Source organism: Orbicella faveolata, unplaced genomic scaffold, assembly GCF_042242905.1.
Source record: "Orbicella faveolata isolate gen_17 unplaced genomic scaffold, um_ofav_v1 contig_46, whole genome shotgun sequence".
NCBI lineage: Eukaryota > Metazoa > Cnidaria > Anthozoa > Scleractinia > Merulinidae > Orbicella > Orbicella faveolata.
In genome coordinates this window covers 25,698,535-25,712,500 of record NW_028301576.1, presented here as the reverse complement: position 1 = coordinate 25,712,500, position 13,966 = coordinate 25,698,535, and the positions used below count along the sequence as shown (strand labels likewise).

The following is a 13,966-nucleotide window of genomic DNA, read 5'->3' as shown; positions in this document are numbered from 1 at the left end:
CCTTTAAGGTAGCTGTAGAACACAGTTTTTGATACCTAAGTTTCATTTACCTTTTTCTTGATAACACTTGATCCTTTGGTCGCCAAAAATGGTAGCAAGCAAGTTAACAACACAAACATGGTATATGCCATTGCCATGGCAACATAAACAAATATAATCAGGCATTTAAAATCAGTTTTGTTTATTTGCAAAAAATCTGGTCGTTCGATTTTCTTTATAATTGGCATGCAACAAGCTTGTAATGATGCTGACACAAGTTAACACTATTTTAGAGAAATTTTTAATTATCCCTTGTCGGAGGTTCACGGGAATACCATGAGTTAAATTAACACAGACATTTTATTTTTTCAGGAAAAAGATTCTTGAAGTTCTTTTGCAATCAACACTGATTGTGATGATAGATGATCCATTGATCTCCAATAGCCTGGGGGAGTCCCTTAACCAAATCTTCTGGGATGTATGTGCCCAAGGGCAGCATTCTTATCACATCCAATGACCCAGAAGTTAAAAGGTTAGCTGCTTTAAATAGGAAAATTTGCTTTTTTAATACAGAACTGAAGGACGAGTTCAGCGTTTCACTTTCATCCATGATGACGAGTTCAAATTAGATGAAAGGTAAGAGAAAGATCTAATGGTACTTGCTGAAGGCAACAAGGTAACTATCAAGTCAATTCTCTCAATTCAAAGAGGAACACCCATGAAAAGTAGACAATGCTCATTGAGCCGCAGGTGAGGGTTTTTACACTTTGCACGTGTTCACAAACATCCGGAGTGTTTTATCATGCATAAATTATACACAGCTCTGCTTTATGATATAGAGTCTGAGGTAGTGTGGCGAAAAACAATAAAACATGCTTTTTCTATGTTTTATACTCTAATCAAACATGGGTTTTTAACCAACCAGACCTCACGCAGGGTCCTATCTATATTATAAATATATATAAAAAATTCACAAATAAATTAATTTGAAAGAAATTGTAAGTTGTTCTTTTCTGTCTAATCTCAGGACCTTCTCATAGCATGGACAATGAGGTTCATGCCATTGTGAAATGAGCTTTCAGAGCAGTCCATTGATGTGACTCAAAGGGTGATTAGAGCCCACCTTAAGGGCGAACAAGTGCGATGGATGAGGATTTGCATATACCATTTTTCTAAGGCAATGGTAGGTCACATTTCGTTTGCAAAAGATCTATAGGTGCAGCATATCTTTCATGAACATTTAACAGATGTTTATGAAAAAATTCATAGATAAAAGGAGGTGTCATCAGCTCCCCTTTAAACTCACCTACATGCATGGTCCCACAGTTAGGAAGCCTAATAACCATATGCAGATTATTTCTCCCCACAAAGGAGGTTGAAAAAGTATTTGGAACACTCAAAAGTTGTCGCCATCCGCTTAATATAGGTTTCACTTTAATAGAAGTAAAAGATACAAAGATGAGTGTGACTTGCCTGCTCAGGAGACAAAAGTTTGTTTCCCTTTCAAGGACATGCTCTTCTCGTGGTTAGAAAAAATTAAGCCAAAAAAACTATTAATAAACTTATCCAGATATAATAGTTTATAGTGGTTATGTTTACGGCTGCGTGCTCATAAGCTTTTTTCGCAAAGGACACCCGTGGTGGTCTACAGAAACCTTAAGATATGGACCTGCCTTGGTTAAAATTAAACATGTTAGCTTAAACTTTGAGTGTTGAATGTTCATTTTGCAGTTTCTGGCATCAATTAAAACAAAAACTAACACTTGGAAGACCATCAAAGAAATGAAAGCTTCAGTTAAATGTGATGTGGTTGAGGTGTTGCCTGTCATGGACTGGTTTCAAATTGCAGTATTTGAAAAAATCAAAGGAAGTATTGGACAGGTATGTATAGTACGCTCGACAAAACTGTTCTGGATAGAACAAGCAAAGTGCTGCAAATAAGTGAGTGTCTTAAACTTCATTAAATTCCACATATGGAAATTTATTTTCATATGGCTCACGCAAGGTAGACTTGAGTTTCAGAGAATCTAAATTTGTGGAATGAATAACAAGAGTATGGAAAATTGCGTGATTTTTGAGAAAAAAATAGTCATAGTTTACATCGACATGGTAGTGTTAGATCAGCGTTGTTGTGTGAAGAACATTGTCGAGGGTTTGTGGAATTCTTATATGAATTAGACGAGATGTTATGAAGGAGCGATATTCATCTAAACAGCACTACAATCTTGTAATACATCAGCGGTTTAGATAAGCAAAGATTCAAGTTGTGATGCTACTACCACTGAAGGCCACAAGGCAAACCAAAGAAAGTTATTTCAAGCTGTTAAGCAAGAAATTGTGAGAAAATGGCACGCTCCTGGTAGGTGAGCTCTGAAAAAGGTCCGAAAACTTTCCTAAAAGCAAAAATAGCACTGTTTGAGGTTCTTGGCGAATCACGCTTTAACACAGTAGTATCTTGTGCAATTGTGGCTTGTGCAAAGCGTGAGCTAAAGGCAGCCATATTCAAAACATGCGGAAGACCGGTCTAGTGGCAAGATCAGTTTAAAGACTTCTAAGAAGATCAGTCTCTGAAGACAGTATCGTATTTCAGTGGCCAAATAAAGTTGTAAGTCTTTCTTATGCTTTCTTGTCAAAATCGTGCCCAAAAATCCACCAGCACGTAAAGAGTTTCTTCGCAAAACAACACTCTAAATGTGACTCTTATTTCTCAGAAATCACATGATTTTACATACTTTTGTGACTCTCTTACCAAATGTGGACAAGGTGTAAGGCAAGCCTTTCTTGCATGATCCATATAAAAATAAGTTTCCATGTGTGGAATTTAGTAGAGTTTAAGACAATCACAAAATTAGTCATGCAACTTTGTTTTAATCTTTTGTGGTAAAATGTCGATCCAGAACAGTTTTGTCCAGCATACTATCTATTTCTTATTTAAATAATTTTTATATCTGGTTTCTGTGAAAACAAATTCAAGTTTGCGCACAATTTGACTGTTTAATTATAAATTAATAAATAAGTTTTGTCAGTTATTACTTCAGGGCTTTAATTTTGTTGTTTGGATAACTTTAGTTCCCTTTGGGTTAATAGACATAATTTTAACTAAATTATACCAAAACTTTATTATCCAAGAATCTGTGCTTGAATTTACAATATTATTACATCAAATTGTAAACAGAGAAATGCTTTTTTCCTTTCTCGGCAGAATGTTTGCTCCTCTTGTGTGCGTTTTTTTTTTTTTGGCTTTAGAGAGTTCCAGTGTAACCTCCCCTGGGGTTATGGATATGGATATTTTGTGGAACTGCATAATATTCATCATTTTAATGTTCTTTCATAGGTCCACACCTGGATCAATCCTTTCTGCAGTGTCAAAATGATTGGAGGAGGAAGTGATAAGGCAATTGCCTTTTCTAAAGAGGGATTAAATTTGCTAAATGTAGAAATATCCAGCATGGTAAGTACACTTAATAATTTTTATACATAGATTAATGTGTTAATACCGGTAGCAATAAAATTATTAAAACCAGTGACATTAATTAATAGTTTAATAGTGTGCAGTAGAACCTGAATACTGATTATCAGTGATTGAGATAGTAAATTGTTACATTCATTTTCCAACAGAAAATCACAGAATTTTTGAAAAAGGTGGTTGTTAATGGTGTTTCACAACTGATAACTTTTGCTGTTAATGCCAGCACCCCACTTGCAGCGCTCCATTCCAAGAAGACAGGGGACACAATGGTTGCAAGTTGTAGGGCACACAAAGTACCCTTGGGTTCAATGGACCCATCTTTTATCAAGTGGCTTCACTATGGTAATAGTGTAAAAAAGAATCAAATTGTAATTGACTCATTATATAAATGAGTGATAAATTATAGCACACTTGCACTTTGTCGTCATTTAGCTACAACTACTATATATTTCATTTTGTTTTTCATTTATTATTTAAATTTTGTAATCCTGGTGGGGTTTAAATAACATTTATGCCCCTAATTAGCATGAGAAAAAAAGGAAGGATATTATGTACAGTAGTCATGAAATTATCGCCTGTCGAGGAACCAATGTGTTTAATTATGATTGATTCCCTGTACAACCTATCACAACATACATAAATTATATCACCACAGGGCGACTCTATAAAATTAATAAGATTTTAAAAGTCAGCTGAAATTTAATATTTTGTGACCTGGTAATCAGTAGGTGACCAGTGCAATACTCAGTTATTTTCAATACTTGATGACTAATTGAACTTATTAAATAGATATTTTAAACTCCCTGTTGCTACAACATCTGATCTGACAAGTTGAAAAACCCCGATTAAATTTGCACCAGTAAAACCTGTTATAATGCACAATAACATGATATATAATAATTGTTCTTTCGAAACGGCACTTGGCTTGACAGAAGACCAACCCCAAGAGGAGAATAAAAATACTCCTGTACATGTTGAGTTGGAAAATCTTCAGCATGAGGAGCAGCCCTCAAATGAACTTCGGAAGGTGTCTCTCCTAGAGGAAACCCTGTTGGTCAGGGTGATGGGAATCTGTTAATATTATTAACATAATGAGGTATATACCTGGCTTGATTTTGTCACAGAATGTCATGTACATCAATGAACAATTGCAAATTGTAATGTTTGCGATGTTTAAATTAGTTGCTATAGCAACAATTAAAAGCTTTAATACTACACCTTTCCATTCTGGTTGGGTCAAATATGAACCCTACTGTGAGACACGACCTCACAGAGAGAGGCTCACCCGGAACTCTCTCACCCACCTGATCCCAGGCTTCGTGTGGACAATAGGGCAGAGGTTAAGAGTATGCATAGGGACTAGGTTGGTGAACGTGTTATATTTCTGAGATATTGGATTTAAGTGAAATCGTAAAACCAAACCTATTATATATATAAAGGAAAATCTTTCAGTGACAACAGGTCTCCTGACTGAGTTAAAAGAACAATTCATATATCTTGAGACAATGATCACATTATGTTACTTTGTTCATGTGCTATCAAATGCATAAAACATTTGAATTCATGTAATATGTTCTAGAATACTGAGCGCCAACTAAAAATCAAGTTTCAATATTATCTTTTAATAACCGTTTATAGCATTCAACCAGGACCCACTGAATGGAGATAATCCAAATGGGGAAAATGATTTGGGAGACATGCTGAGAATTTTTGAGGTATTGTACTTCGCATTTAAAGAGGATGGTTGTGTTCTGATTTTGTCTTACTTAAATGACAGGGGGTACCAATAGGGGTTGGGAAAAGTTTGAAAGTTTTGAAGGGAACAATAATTAAGGTTGTGGTCAGCAGTGATTTCATAAGGCTTCCTTTCACAAACACATGTCTATAGCCATAAGAGCTAGCTTAACATGTCAAGATTGCCTAATCGTAAACTCTGTGTGAAAGTATAAACTATAGGTTAATTATCTTGCTTACACCATAATAAATAGATTTAGGCCAGCCTAAAAGCAGAGCTCCTCAGTTATTTTTCGGAATGTTGTTGCTAATGAAAATAATCCAACATGTATGAGGTAAATTGCGAATGATTTAATAGTTTCAGCCGGAACTAGTATTACATCAGCAGATCGAGGTGTAAGATGGTGTGATTATGAAATATAGAGCCACGATTTCAAGGATTTCTGGGAAGCTACCAAAAATCTTGATCACATAACAGAACTGTCTTCTGTGCTTTTTGGTGGCATTTCTTGTTCTTTCCTACCTTATTCAGAAAGACAAGGCATTGTTATTAATCATTATATTCTTCCTTTGTTAACATGGGGACTCCCACACAAAAGAAGTTTACACATTTTTTTGTTGTGGGGACTGATTGAAATGTAGTGGTTACAATATACTCAGTCCCTGAATCTCTACCAAATGAAATCTCACAAAAATACCAAAACAGTATACATATGTGAAAAGTTGGAAAGTTTTGTTTTCTAACTTGTCCCCAAAGGTACATTTAGCCATCTTCACTATTGTATGGAGTCTCCTCCTGCTAGAAGGGTTTGCAATAAGCAAAATCACCCTCGCATGAATGGTAATTACAATATTTTTTTTTTGCTGATCATGAATACTTGCATAGGCTTCTAATAATAATTTTATTATTCAATTTCAATGTGATTTGTTCTTTTTCTCGACTGGCATTGTGGACTACAAGAGCTGCGATTGGGTTCCATTGATTAATTTTGCTATGATTAAATTATACCAAGAATTATCAGTGAGCTAAGAGGAAGTTATATTATGTACATGTATTTTGTCTGCACTACACAGCCAAATGCACTCAAAGGTTATGAGGCATAGGTACATTTGTCAGAAGAGCCCAGCATATCCAAGATATGTTTTGATTGACACATCAATTAAGATAATTTACAGCAAAATGGATAAAAAATACATCAATATCCTACATGCACCAAAGCCAGACATGGGGTTATAAGGCAATCATTTAAACAACAGATTGAAATAATTTATAAATTAGAGAACACTATTTCTACAACAGAATGGACCAAATTAACCTTATCAGACATTGCGAATGGCAAGGCTGTCTGTAGAATGTCACAAATTTCTCAACCCTTTCTTTCTACAAAAATGCTAATCCTGCAACTTTGCTTAAGACCCAGTTCTCCATTTCGTGTTGGCAAAATATCAATTTATGCCATGTCCAATGCAGATTATCACAAAATTGATTTAAAAGCTCAATAAATATCATTTTAAAGCCAAAAAGCCAATTATTTAAATAAACCACGAGTAAATTATCTCTAAGAAAAACTGATTAAATTAACAGGCACGTAAAAACAATTAGTTAATATGTGTTTCTTAATAATGTAATGCAGTGTATCTGTCACAATGTTGCAGCTATGATATTACTACAAACAGGATGGGTTGTAGAACTGAACCTCCAAGTCAGTTTATTCAAAGAACTTGGTGCAGAATTTATAATCCCATCAAGTTGTCTGTAAATACAGAGAAACCAAACAAAGCATTACAATCATAAGTAATGAATTACTAAACTCTTTTACATGTACTGTATGAACAGTGTATGTTCCATTAATATTGGGGATCTCTCAGAAGCTGCATCCATGATAAATTAATTTGTTCCCAGATGCATTTGTTTATAGAACTTTTCACAAATTAATATCTCTGTCATAACAGTGACCTCTGTGTTCTCCAACAATTAGCACACAAGAAAAATACACTCAGTAAGATATTGTTTACAATAAAAATCAGGGTGTCTACAAAACGAAGACCGAAGACCGAAGATCGAAGACTGAAGATCGAAGACCGAAGACCGAAAAACGAAGAGCTCATATAATTTTAGGCCTTTCAAACTCAAGGCAGTTATAATCATCGATAATCAGGCTTAAGTACTTTATCGGACGCTATCACATGCAAAACCGACGGGGTCTTCGTTTTGTAGTTTAGGCCGGGTCAAACTACAAAACGAAGACCCTCGCTCAAATGCTCTTTAAGACGCCAAAAGACACGAAACCGACTGAGTCTTCGTTTTGTAGTTTAGGCCGGGTCAAACTACAAAACGAAGACCCTCGCTCAAAAGCTCTTTAAGATGCCAAAAGACGCGAAACCGACGGGGTCTTCGTTTTGTAGTTTAGGCCGGGTCAAACTACAAAACGAAGACCCTCGCTCAAACGCTCTTTAAGACGCCAAAAGACGCGAAACCGACGGGGTCTTCGTTTTGTAGTTTAGGCCGGGTCAAACTACAAAACGAAGACCCTCGCTCAAACGCTCTTTAAGACCCCAATACTCTTTTCCAAATTTCGATCTCACACGATCAGGCATTTTCTGTTAGGGGTGGACCATTAGATTTTTGATGGGGGGGTTGTGCAAATCCCAAAAAAATATCGATCATATGCTTCTAGTTTAAATAAAATATCATGCACATTTGTTAAGATGGAAAAAAATATCGAGCAGCCGTAATCAGGGCGCGGGAAAGGATCTTTGCGTGATGCGTGACGGCCCAAAAGTGGCTTTGAGTCACCTTAGTTACCATTGGAAGGAAAAAATGCCTGGTACATGTCAGGGATATATATTTTTGACGACTCGTTTGTCGCCTCCTTATAAGGTACCTTTCAATTGCAATGCCATCAGATAAAGCTATGTTCTTCTTTGGCAAGGTAGCCTGGCTATTGGCGCGGTAATTTATTTACCCCAAGTTTCAGGTCTCAGTGACTCTGATAGCAGTAACGATGACTTGTCGTGCACCTTATATAAGGTAGGCGAAATTCAATCGGGATCTTTTTTGTATTTAATATACTACAATTTCGTTATTTCAAAAGTGTTATCCCTCGGACGTATAAGCAATTTCCCACCACTACGGCGGTAGGGGATGGTGGTGGGGGGAAATGATGTACCGCAGTTTCGTTCTATTATTGAACAGCTTACTCTACAAGAGGACATCATTTGTGGTGGATGTGACGTCATATATACCTAGGTTCCCCCCCCCCCAACCCACTTAGATACGCAATCTTAGATATGCCTGTTTTCTAAGAAAGTCTGGAAATGACGGACATCGAAAAATGCCAGAAGACTTGTGCAAGGTGGAATTATGTTGTTTTTTCCCTTGACATGCTGCTAATTATCAAGTTCTCATGGGAACGTCAAACATCGCGGACACAGCTGACATAATTTCCGCAAGGGATTAATTAGCAGCTGCTCAATGTTTCGCATTCATTAAGCGAAATTCCTTATTCAAAACTACTGAAAACTACCTCGAGAAGGGTGGCGTCCACCAGCCCCCCTCCATTGTGCGTCCGGAGGTTATGTCGGGGATTAAAAAATGTATCTCCTAGGCAGAGCTCTTATTAAATTGACATAGTGAATATATGGAAGACATGAACAGAACTGCGGATTAAGAAATAAATGAATGAAGTGAACCTCATTCATTTCGTCGAACCTGTTAGGAAAAACTGCAAGTGTATGCAAGCAGACACTCACGCGGAGAGGATTTTTGAAACCTTGAAAACTAATTAATAAGGACGTTTTTCTTATTTTTATGTTCGTAAAAACATAAGCCTGGTTCTGCAAGAATTACCTTTAGACAGATACAATTTTGACTTTATACTGCACAGTAAAAACAGGACGTATTTTGTAAATCACTTTCCAGCAGTAACTTTGTTTGACTATGTATTGTCCTTCTATACATTTGCAGACAAAGGAATGTTGGAATGGTGACGAAAGGATACCGTTGTTTGAGAAGGGACGACCTGAGAGATACACAGTCGATCAAGCCTTAGAAATCATCAGCGAACACAGCCTCACATGCGCAAAATGCACCCGTCAACCTTTGAAGGTGAGAGAAAATGCTTCGTTCCTGATCGATTTGAAATGGTTTGACAACTGGGAAGACATAAAAGCCGATATGAATGGTGTATACGACGGCGTCCTACGATGTGCAGTGTGGACAATAGAATGGTATGATGGTATGTGGTCATTACTGCATAAGAAGAAAGCCCCGCTATCTTCCATGGAAAACTCAGCCGATCCTCAAACCCAAGGCCGTTCTATCCACTTAAGAAGAGCATGCTTGGGTCAATTAAAGATAACGTGAAGAAGAAAGGATCGCAAGGAGTTTACAGCGACCTGAGGAAAAAGGCTGGTGGAGTTTTCGGTGCTTCTTCTGTGTCGGAGCTGCCTCACGGGAAACAGCAAATTTACAATGCAAAGTCCAGGATGAGCAGTACTGTCACACAGGATGACATTGAAGATCTTTTGAAGTATGCCCGAGACAAGGAAGACCTGATTCTGCACCACGCCAACTATCCCGAAGATCTATGGGTTCTAGGAACTTCCAGCATGTGTTCCGATCTGTCCAAGTACACCACATCAGGCATACTTTCCCACCCATTCTGTGTTGACCCAACATTCAAAATGGGGCAGTTTGAAGTTACTCCCATTGTGTACAAAAATCAACTCTTGAAGTCTAAGAGGACGAATGAAAGCCCTGTTTTTGTAGGTCCCACAATGATTCATCATAAGAAGACCTATGCCGCCTACAGGACTCTTGCATCGACGTGTGCAGCAAAATGCAAGGAGATAACAAAGGCAAAAGGTATTATTACCGACGGAGAAGAGAATCTCTATAAAGCCTTTGAAGATGAAATGAAAGATGCAAGGAGCCTACGTTGTTTTAAACACTTTGAGACCAACTGCAAGGAGAAGCTAAGAACAATGGGAATTCGCAAAACAAAGGAACAGCGATTCTTCCTGCAACAGGTTTTTGGCGTTCATGGGAAAGAGGAAGGCATACTCGATGCTGATAATCAAGAAGACTTGCGCCAACGTTTGGACTTGGCAAAGATGGAAATAGAGACGAGAGCGGGAGGTTCTGAAGAGGGAGGACAAGGCGTATAAACCAAAGTTTTGGTCCTTTCTTGACGAGCATTTTGAAATGATGGGTTCTCACATGGTTGCGAATGTCCGAAAGGAAGCTGGAATGGTAGTAGAAGATGACGGCAAACCCACTCGCTGTTATTCCAACAATTCAGAATCAATGAATAACATCATGAGGTCTGCCAAGGAAACGTTCCTCAAAGAAAATCCCTGTATTTCACAGCTGAACAAGATTCAGTTTACACGAAATGTTTTTGAGGTTGTCCATGCGCACCAGATGGAAGAGCTTCACTCTGCAATCGCTGGGCTCAGTGATGAATATATCCTTGCCGATCATGCCACCTATTTGCAAGTGCCAGCCGATGTGTGGTTCGAGTGGACGCCACAAATGAGGGAGGAGTACATCCGCGGAGTACAGAAGCTTTCAATAGAGGAAATGTTTAAGGAAAAAGATGTACCGTGGCCGACTTTGGAAACTTCCAGTATTGATGAACCAGAATTCAGGCTCCTAGATGAAGACATCGTCACACACCTGGTAAGTAGCCATGGCTACTCAAAAGAAAATGCTGATGCCCTCAGAAAGGAAGTTCTCAAACTTCTGAACCACCCCAGTGCCATCCAGCAAAAAGCAAGTATGCAAACTGGTGGAGTTCTGCAATTTGAAGTTGCAAGTGCCGGATCTAAAAACGGAACACTGCAGGTTTCAGTTTACAGTGATCATGCGACATGTGTGTGTGGACGGTACAAGCACGACAACATCTGCAAGCATTCCCTGGCAGTAGCTGCATTGAAGTCAATTCTAGCCGCCCACCTCGATTTCATCCGAAAGAAATCAAAGAAGGTTTGTAGTAGAACGGCTCTTGCCGAACACGACGTCCGAAAAGAGACAGCCGGGAAGAAGGGAGGCAAGAACAAATATCCCTATCGACCAGCGCGGGGCAAGCCAACTACAAGCACGAGCGTATCAACAGAAGTAGCTGACACCCCTTTGTACTCTGAGATTTACCACAACGAAAATTCATTTGTGTTGATGTTCCTGTCGGAGGATGCAAAAAGGTGTAAATCCTGTCATCTAGACTTCTGCCACAAAAAGAAGACAATTCCCTTCGACGTCATCTTCTCCCACAAAGAACGATGGATGTATCCCATCAATGGAGATTGGGCAAATTGTAGGCCATCCAACCGTGAGACCGTCAGGTACTACCACGCCACAAAGAAGTGCCTAATGGGCTGGTTTCCCTACTTCTCCGAAGAGTACATCCACATTCCTGGGGACGTCAAGGACAGTCTTCGTGACTCTCACAAAACATACCTCACGAGCGAGTTTGAGCTAAACTTTGATTAAATCTTTCCTCGATATGTGAACACTTACAAGCAAGCCTTGCAGTCGCCCCATTCCGGTGTCAGCATGTTTTATACAATGTTCGATTAAATGCGCGGGCTGTGACTGGTCAGTTCGAGTTCATTATTAAAGAAATAAAAAACGTATCCGAATGCATTGTTGAGTTATATAAGCACGTGGTGATTTTTAAGAACACGAGAGAAGTGCTAGAAGCACTTGGCTGTGCCTCGTGCTTCTCTATGCACTTCTGTCGTGTTCTAAAAATCACCACGTGCTTAAATAACTCAATAATGCATTCGGATACGTTTTTTATTTCTTTAATAATGAACTCGAACTGACCAGTCACAGCCCGCGCATTTTATAAAACGTGATGAAAACGCACCATTTGTATTTGTATTAGAGAAAATTTACTACAATTTATCTCGATTGGCTGGCTTTCAGTGTATGCATTGTCATAGAAACTGAATTAAGCGCAAACACAATGGTTTATGGCGGAAGAACAGGGTCTTAAGTAATCTAAGTTGGCAGAAGAACAGACAGATGCCGAGATTTCTAAAACAGTTTCCTCGACTGTAAGCACTTTCGGATCAGGATCCTCAAAATTGGCAACTTTCTCGAAATTATTAACTTAAAATGAGGGCGGGGCATTTGTTTGTTGTCTTTTTGTGTCTGTTAGTTGGTTGCCAAAAGTGTCTTCAAAAATGTAACTCGGTAGATCGCGTTTTAACCACTGGATGAATTGTTTCTTGCGTCACTTGTTGAATGATGCGCCCTGTAGATCGGGAGTTAAAAAGTAAAATGAAACTGTAAAGCACACATTTTATCATAATATTTCCCCGGGAGGAAATTAAGTTAGTTGATCATCAGACATCTTAGGAGGTTCTCGTTGAAAGTTAAAAAATAGATATTGTTAAAACATAAAAAGTACACACGGTATATTATAATGAAATTTTTAAGACGCATTTTCGGAATATCGCAAAATCTACCGTCCGCTGCAATGCAGCAGCAAAAAGAAAATAATCTCGAGGTTCTCGTGGCTCATGTTCATATTTCAAAGTCTTGCGTAAGTCAACATGTCAAAACTTTTTTAACCGAGTAGTAAAATTAAATTTAACATCTCATACCAAACATTTTACACATCAAGTTTTCGAGCCTTTTGAAAACGCTAGAATTAGAATGTGGGAAAGTTGCATTTAAATGTTCACATTTTGGTGGATTATTGTATAAACGACAGCATTATAGACGCCGTTGTTACAGCAATCATTTTGTTACTATCGTAGAATACCGTAACTATGGAATTATATTTTATCATGAGTTCGTTTCGGTTAGCATTATAAGATGTACGTTTTTAATCATAAAGGTAGTAAATTTAAATTCAACATCTCATACCAATATTTTATACTCACGGTTTCAAGACTTTTGAAGATGCTGGAATTAGAATGTGGGAAACTTGCATTAAAATGTTCACATTTTGATTGATTATTGTATGAACGAAAGTATAAAAGACGCCGTTGTTACGGCAATCAATTTGTTACTATCGCAGAATACCGTAACTATGGAATTATATTTTATCCTGAGTTCGTTTCCGTTAGCATTATACGATGTACGTTGTAAATCTTAAAGCATTAACTCACTCGAAAATATCAGATCAAAGCTTAACGACAAGCCGGATTGTAGTCTGGATATTCACTGGCACTGAATATTGACCTAGACAAGTTTGTATTTTTGGCACCCAAAGAATTTGTTGTTCCCCACAGGATGCCATTTTCTGTAGCATTACTTTCGTTTAATCCACATTCTCTGCTCAACATAAATATATACATGTATACGCATTTCTCATGTCAGTTTCCCTTTGCTTTTCCGGTAGCACAGCTCTTGGCTACCTATACTATTTTTCGGTCTAGTCTTCGAGCTTTGATCTGACAACCTTTATGGAAAAAAAATTCTTGGCCATGCCCTACTTGGAAGGATATGCCTGTATATCAGGACAAGGAAAGGGAATGACATTCGGGTTTCAAATACAATGAATATTGACTATACTTGGATTGAATTGTTGTAAAAATTATTTTTGATACTGTTATTCAACTGAAAAAAGGCAATAGGGAATCGGAGTATAAGAATAAAATAATCTTTAATTTCATTATTCGTCACGCTTTCTTCAAGGAAACTGTTTCAGCGAGGGTCTTCGTTTTGTAGTTTGACCCGGCCTAAACTACAAAACGAAGACCCAGTCGGATTCGCGTCTTTTGGCGTCTTAAAGAGCGTTTGAGCGAGGGTCTTCGTTTTGTAGTTTG

At 38.0% G+C, this 13,966-nt stretch overlaps 1 long non-coding RNA gene across 1 annotated transcript in view; it reads left to right on the top strand.

The window, feature by feature from the left end:
- LOC149099168 (uncharacterized) overlaps window positions 1–2,826 on the top strand; it is a 276,702-nt gene extending 273,876 nt beyond the window's left edge. The window contains exon 2 of the long non-coding RNA XR_016203858.1: window positions 2,785–2,826. This is a non-coding gene — a long non-coding RNA (uncharacterized LOC149099168). The remainder of the gene's footprint in view (window positions 1–2,784) is intronic.
- The last annotated feature ends 11,140 nt before the right edge of the window (window positions 2,827–13,966 follow it).